This window comes from Penaeus japonicus, unplaced genomic scaffold (genome assembly GCF_977035675.1).
Source record: "Penaeus japonicus unplaced genomic scaffold, GWHDUDI00000001_assembly GWHDUDI00000022, whole genome shotgun sequence".
In the NCBI taxonomy this organism is placed as follows: Eukaryota; Metazoa; Arthropoda; class Malacostraca; order Decapoda; family Penaeidae; genus Penaeus; species Penaeus japonicus.
This window is the reverse complement of record NW_028234424.1, coordinates 33,456,666-33,464,165: the sequence shown is the minus strand read 5'-3', so window position 1 is coordinate 33,464,165 and position 7,500 is coordinate 33,456,666.

Sequence of the window (7,500 nt, the reverse complement as noted above, 5' to 3'; positions counted from 1 at the left end):
TAGGGGAAGAGAGAGTGGAGGATAGGGGGTGGGGGAGAGAGGTGGTGACGATGGAGAAAAGGAAAGAGGCGGAGGGGGGCTTTCGCCGAATGATTGGGGAAGGGAGGGGAAAAAAGAGAGGGTATGGTGGGGTGATGGAGGTTGGGAGAGGGAGAGGGTTGCAGAAGAAGGAGATAGGAGAAGAAGAAGAATAGATAGGATATGAGATAAGGATTGGGAAGAGGGAATAGAGAAAGGGGAGAGGAAAGAGGGAAGAAGAAAGGATGGAAGAGATAGATAGATAGAGAGAGAGAGAGAGAGAGAGAGAGAAGAAATCAGAGACTGGAACGAAGGAGGGAGGGGGGGAAAAGAGGGATAGGGGGGAAAGTAGAAACGGGAATTCTTTAGAAGGAAGGAGAAAGGCAAGGAGAGAGAAACTAGAATTTCGATATAGATGCATTACGAACTTGCACTCAGTGTTATGTGAGCTACACACCATAAAGACACTCCACAATGTGCTATTTTCCCCTTCGTTCTCTCTCCTTTCCTTTCATTTCCCTATTTCCATCTTACTTCTCTGCTCTTTCTTCCTCCTCGACTTCCCTCTCCGCCCTCCCCCTCCTAACCACTCCCTCGACATTTACAGGAACACTACCTCCCCCCCTCCCCTCCCACATGCACGCCTCCCCCTTCACCCTTGCATCCCCTCACTTCCTACGACCTCCACCCCCACCCCGGCCCACCCCCCAACCATTTACTTCCCTACCCTACCTCCTCCCTCGCCTCCCCTCACCCCTACCCAACACCCATACCCTCCCTGACGTACCTAACACCACCTATCCCCCACCTCCCCCAATCCTACCCCCCACCCCCACCCGCCAACCCCAACCCATTCCCTTTCTTGCATCATACCCACACCTCTCCTTCCCCTTCCCCTTCCCTCCCCTCCCATCCTACCTCGCTTCAACCCACCCCACCCCCATGCCCACCCCTACTCCCACGCCCACCCACCCATTCCCTCTCTCGCGTCGCCATTTTGCTTACGATATTATTGTACCTGAATTTGCTTCACGCGACACGAAAACCTTTCTTGTCCAGGTAAAAGCGCCCTGGAAGTGGCTGAGCTGTTACGTGATATTATATTGCTCTCTTTACTTCCTTTCTAACTCTTTTTGTTGTTGTTGGTGTTGTTGTTGTTGTCGTTGTCGTCCCTTTTTCTACCCTTTTTTATTCGTATTTTCTTCTTCTTTTTTCAGCCTAATACATTTATCCTTTTGTTCGCGTCGGATTTGCCTCGTGTTTCTGAATCACAAAATGAAATGGCCAGTAAGCTTCAACAAGTTACTGTTATTGTTATTGTTATTGTTGCTCTTGGCGTTCCCAGCATTGCAGTAATTATGCAGATGAACAAAAAAAAATAATTCACTTCATTATTGTAGTTAACTTGGTTACCATTAGCAACATTATAATGTTTATATGCATGATTCTTATCATTATCATTATCATTGTTGTTGGTGGTGGTGATTTTTGTTGTTACTGTTACTTTTAGTTGTCGTTTTCAAATATGACACTTATTGTTATTATCATCATTAGCATTATTATCACTATCATTCTTTTTCATTATCTTAATCACCATTGCTAGTAATGGTTAGGATTCGTTGCTGGGAACCATGACTTATTTGTATATTCCCGTGTTTCAATTTTGTTTTTTTTTCAGACTAGGATGAGATTTGTTTACTATTGATTTTTTTTTCATCACAATATTCATCGTTTTTTATAGTTGTCACTATCTTAACTGTTATCAACTTGATTATCATCATTATCATAATCATAGTTGCCATTGCTATTTCTGTCAGTATCTTTATCTCTTTGGCCATTACCTATTTCATAATCACAAAAAGGCATAAAAGCCTTAGACATTATAGATATTGTGGTATTTTAGATTAGGTGACTGATATCAGAAAGACCTGCAACAGATGTCTGGAAACGGACTACTACTCGTGTTTGCAGGATCTGCATACAAAAAACCCCATATGGGTCTCTCTTCTCCTTCGTCTCTCATCCTCTCGCTCTCTCTCTCTCTCATCTCCTCTCTTCTCTCCTCATCTCCTCCTCTCTCTCTCTCTCCTCTCTCTCTCTCTCTCCGTCTTCCCCCTCCTCTCTCTCTCCCCTCTCACCTCTCTCTCCCATCTCTCGCTCTCTCCCTCCTACTCTTCTCTCTCTCTCTTCCTCTCTCTCTCCTCTCCTCTCTGCCTCTCCTTCTACTCCTCTCCTCCCTTCTCTCTCACGCTCAAACACATCTTCCCCTCTCTCTCCTCTCCTCCTCCGTCTCTCTCCTTCCGCTTCTTCCTCGCTCCTTTTCTCACACACACCCACACTTTTCCCTCTCTCCTCTCGTCTCTCTTCTCCTCTTCCTCTCTCTCTCTCTCGAATCGCTCTCTCTCTCCTCTCTTCCTCAGTCCCCCGCTCTCTCTCTCTCCGCACTCTTGCGCGCTATGCTATGCGCGCTCGCACGCACTAACTCACTTCCCCTCTCCCGCTACGCGCGCGCTCTCTCTCCAGCCGCGCTCAATCTTCGTTCACTTACAAAAAACACACACCTACACGGTCTTCCTGCCTCGCCCGCTGTCTCCTCTTCTCATCTCCTCTCTCTTCTCTCTCTCCTCATCTCTCATCTCTCCTTCCTCTTCTATCCCCCCCACCCCTCCGCTCTCTCTCTCTCTTCTCTCCTTCATTCTCACTCCGCTCTCGCGCTCGCGCTCTCGCATCTCTCCTCTCCCTACTCCCTCTTCTCTCCTCTCCCTCCTCCCTCTTCTCTCCTCTCCCTCTCTCCCTCCTCCCTCTTCTCTCCTCTCTGCGCCATCCTCTTCTCTCTCTCGCTGACTCTCTCTCTCCCGTCTCCGCTCCCATTCCTCCCTCCTCCTTCTCATCTCTCTCCTCCTCGTCCCTCTCTTCTCCTCTCTCTGCTCTCTCTTCTCTCTCTCTCTCTCCGCCTCGTCTCGTACCCCCCCCTTGCCCCCTCTCGCTCCGCCGCCCTCCCTCCGCTGCTCTTTTCGCTCAGCCTGACTCTCTCGCTCTCCCTCGCTCCCTCTTCTCCCTCGCTCTCGCCTCTCCACCTCTCCCTTTCTCTTCGCTCTCCCCCCCCCCCCCACCCCCCCCCCTTCTTCTCTCTCTCCTTCGCTCTCTCTCCTCTCATCTCGTCCCCGCTCGCTCTCTCTCCTCCTCTCTCTGGCGTCTCTCTCTCCTTCTGTTCACATCTCCTCTCTCTCCTCTCATCTCTCGTCTCTCTCTGGCTCGCTACGTCCCTCGTCGCTCCTCTCGTGACTTCCTCTCTCCTCCTCTCTCGCCCCCCCCCCAAACTCTCACTCTCGCTTTCTCGCTCCTGCTCCTCTCTCTCTCTCTCTCTCCTCTTCTCTCTCTCTCTCCTCTTCTCCCCCTCCATCTCTCTCTCCTCTCTCTCTCCTCTCTCTCTCTCTCTCTCTTCTCTCTCCTCTCTCTTTCCCTCTGTCTTCCATCTCACACACTCTCCACACACACTCACTCAACACACACACACAACACGACAACGCACAACTCACACACATCATCCCACACAGCCCACACTACACATATATAATATATAACTATATAATTTATAATATATATATAATTATAAATATATATATATATATATATATATTATTTATATATATGTATATATATATATAATATATATATATATATATATATATATATATATATATAAGTGTGTATATATATATATATATATATATAATATATATATATATATATATATATATAGTATATATATATATATATATTATATATATATATACATGACGCATCCAAAATTCCTTTTTTTTCACTGTTATCCCACTCATTGTTTTACACCAGTATAGCTGACTTATACTCAAAAATCACTGCCAAATATTCGTACACGTGGCCGCCCTTATCAAACGTGACAGCATGACTTTGATGCAAGATTAGATTTGATTGGATCCCTTGCTTTCTTCGGCAAAGTCAGTTTTTATGATATTCGTCTCTCGGAAGCTCTTTATTATAGATATTTCTATTGTTTTGTTGTTGTTTTTGTGGTGTTGTTCAATTGTTATTTGGAACAAATTCTTGGTTTTATTTTCATTCATTATCTGCTAGGTTGTGTGTGTGAATTCCAGGATGTGTTGTGGGTGTTTATATTGTCTCTTTGTTTTCTTGTTGTTGTTTTTTTTTTTCTCTCTCTCTTGTTTTTCTTTATTTGTATGACTTTTTTTGTGACTCTTTCTTCCATACTGAAGAAAGGAAAACGTTTTTTTTTTTTTCTCGCAACTCTTATCTGTTGGAAAAAGAAATTTAAGTTCAAAGGATATTTTGTTGTGTTTGTGTTTATGAACTAATATGAAAGGATATTAAGCAAAATGGAATAGAGGTGGATGTGAAGAAGTTAATGACAAACACGTAGGTAGACGGATGGATGGATGGATAGAGATATAGAGAGATGAGTGAGAGAAAAGTGTGAGAGCAAAAGAGAGAGAGAGTGAAGGAGAGAGAGGGAGAGAGAGAGAGAGAGAGAGAAAGGGAGGGAGGAAGGGAGAGAGAGAGAGAGGGAGAGAGAGAGAGAGAGAGAGAGAGAGAGAGAGAGAGAGAGAGAGAGAGAGAGAGAGAGAGAGAGAGAAATAAAGACAGACAAATAGCAAGATTGAGAAAGACGGGAGGAGAGAGGGAGAGAAAGAGAGAATAAGGAAGAACGATTGAGAGAGGAGGAGAGAAACAGGGAGAAAGAATATAGGAAAAAGAAAGATAAAAAAAAAACAAAAAAAAAAGAAAACTAAGACAGGAATCGAAAAGGGGAAAAAGACAGAAAGAAACTCATACTGATAACTAGAGCACCCCCTCTCCCCACCCCCCCCCACCCCCCCCACACACACACAAAAAAAAAAAAAAAAAAAAAAAGTAATAAAATAAAAGCAAAATGGAAGAGCAGAGCTTCACAGTGAGCGGGGCTAAGAGAAGACGCTCCCGATCTGGCTGGTTGGCTGGCTGGCTGGGCGGCTGGCTGAAGCAAAAGAGAGTCCAAGAGGGGGAATTAATACGGCTAGAACAACTTTTCTTCGATCGACGCTCCCCCCAATTTTCCCCCCCCCAAAGGGATAAAAAAAAAAAAAAAAAAGATGGATGAAAGGGTTCGTGGAGTTTGTCTGGAGGGACGTGCGCTGATGGATATTAAGGGAGTAAGGGAGTAAGGGAGTAAGGGAGTTTCCGTCTGGAGCGAGTGCGAGTTCCTCTCTTTGCCTTGTGTAGAGTGGTCGCGGCTACCGTATGGTATGGTGGGTCTTTTGGTCTCCGCGTGCCGTTTTCTTTCGTTTTATGTGTTTTTATCTTTTTTTTTTTCTCTCTCTCTCTCTCTCTGTTGATGTATTCGTTTTCTTTTGTGATCGGGGTTACTGTGGTATTTGTGTACTACTCTTTTATTTGTTTGGTTGTTTGTTTTTGTTTTTGAAAGTTTTTTTTCTGTGATTCTTGTTTTTTTATGTTTTTTTTTAGAGGTTTTCCTTTTTCCCCTTTGTTTGTTGGTTGGTTTTCTTATCAATTTCTTCTCTTTCTGCTGTTAATACCACTTTGCTATTGCTGATTCTTGAATACCCCCTTCCCCCTCCATCTCTACCTCCTCTTTTTTCTGCTTCATAGACTCTCTGTCCGATAAAAAATACTGATAAACACACTGCCTGATTTGTACCTTTTTTTGTGTTGCTTCACCTTAAGTAAGAGTCTGAACCCACAGAACAGGTAATCGCTCTGCCGTCTCTCTCTCTCCTCTCTCACTCTCTCCCCCTCACAATCGCTTCTCATATCTCTCTGCTCTCTCTCTCGCTCTCGGCTCTCGCTCACTCTCTCTCTCTCTCATCTTCTCTCGCCCTCCCTCTCTCTCTCTCTCCTCTCTCTCTCTCTCATCTCTCTCTCTCTCCCTCCTCTCTCTCTCTATACCTCTCCCTCTCTCTCATCTGCGCTCTCGCTCTCTCTCGCTCTCTATCTCTCTACCTCTCCCCCTCGCTCTCTATCTCTGTCTCTCTCGTCTCTTGCTCTCTCTCTCACTCTCTCTCTCCTCATCACTCATCTCTCATCTCTCTGTCTCTTCTCTCTCTCTCTCTCCTCCTCTCTCTCAACTTTATACCCTCGCGCTGCTCGCTTCTCTATCCTCACTCTCGCTCTCTCTCTCACTAACTCACTCACTCTCTCACATACTAATTCTAGAATAAACTTTTTTTTTCATTCATATACTTTCATCAATGCCTTCCGATTGCAGCCTTCTTTGCCTCTCCAGATATATAGCGCTCAGCTCTCTCTCCTTTCGCCCCACCCACCCACCCACCACCACCACCACCACCCCTCTACTCCCCTACTGCCGCACCCTGGACTTACATGCAAATGAATATTCGTTCTTGGGCGCTATCCCTCTTCTCTCCTTTACTCGCGTATTCTCCTCTCTCATCCTTTTCCCTTTGTTTCGCTTCCCTCCCTTTACCATCCTGTGTGCTTCCTCTATCCGTGCCTTGTCATGCATTTGTTTCTTCTTTTTTTTTACTCCTTTATTCCTCTTGATGTTAATATCTTGCATTTCTCCATGTACGTACATACATGCATGAATCAGGCACTCATGGGATATGTGCTAGTTTGCACACATGCATACACAGATAAGAGGGGTGATAGAGAGAGGGGTGATAGAGAGAGGGGAGAAGGAGGGAGAAAGAGTGTGTGTACGTGTGTGTGTGTGAGAGAGAGAGAGAGTGAGAGATAGATAGACAGATATATATATAGATAAATAGATAGATAGATAGATAGAGAGAGAGAGAGAGAAAGAGAGAGAGAGAGAGGGTGAGACAGACAGACAGACAGACATATGCATGGATACAGTCTGACAAAGAAATGGAAACAAAACTCTATCACCCCCTCCTCTCTCTCTCTCTCTCTCTCTCTCTCTCTCTCTTTATCTATCTACCTATCTCTATCTATATATCTATTTATTCCGTCCTATCTTCCTTCCTTCTTTCCTCCCTCCCTCCCTCTCTCCTTCCTTCCTTCCTTCCTTCCTTCCTTCCTTCCTTCCTTCCTTCCTTCCTTCCTTCCTTCCTTCCTTCCTTCCTTCCTTCCTTCCTTCCTTCCTTCCTTCCTTCCTTCCTTCCTTCCTTCCCTCCTTCCTTCCTTCCCTCCTTCCTTCCTTCCTTCCTTCCTTCCTTCCTTCCTTCCTTCCTTCCTTCCTTCCTTCCTTCCTTCCTTCCTTCCTTCCTTCCTTCCTTCCTTCCTTCCTTCCTTCCTTCCTTCCTTCCTTCCTTCCTTCCTTCCTTCCTTCCTTCCTTCCTTCCTTCCTTCCTTCCTTCCTTCCTTCCTTCCTTCCTTCCTTCCTTCCTTCCTTCCTTCCTTCCTTCCTTCCTTCCTTCCTTCCTTCCTTCCTTCCTTCCTTCCTTCCTTCCTTCCTTCCTTCCTTCCTTCCTTCCTTCCTTCCTTCCTTCCTTCCTTCCTTCCTTC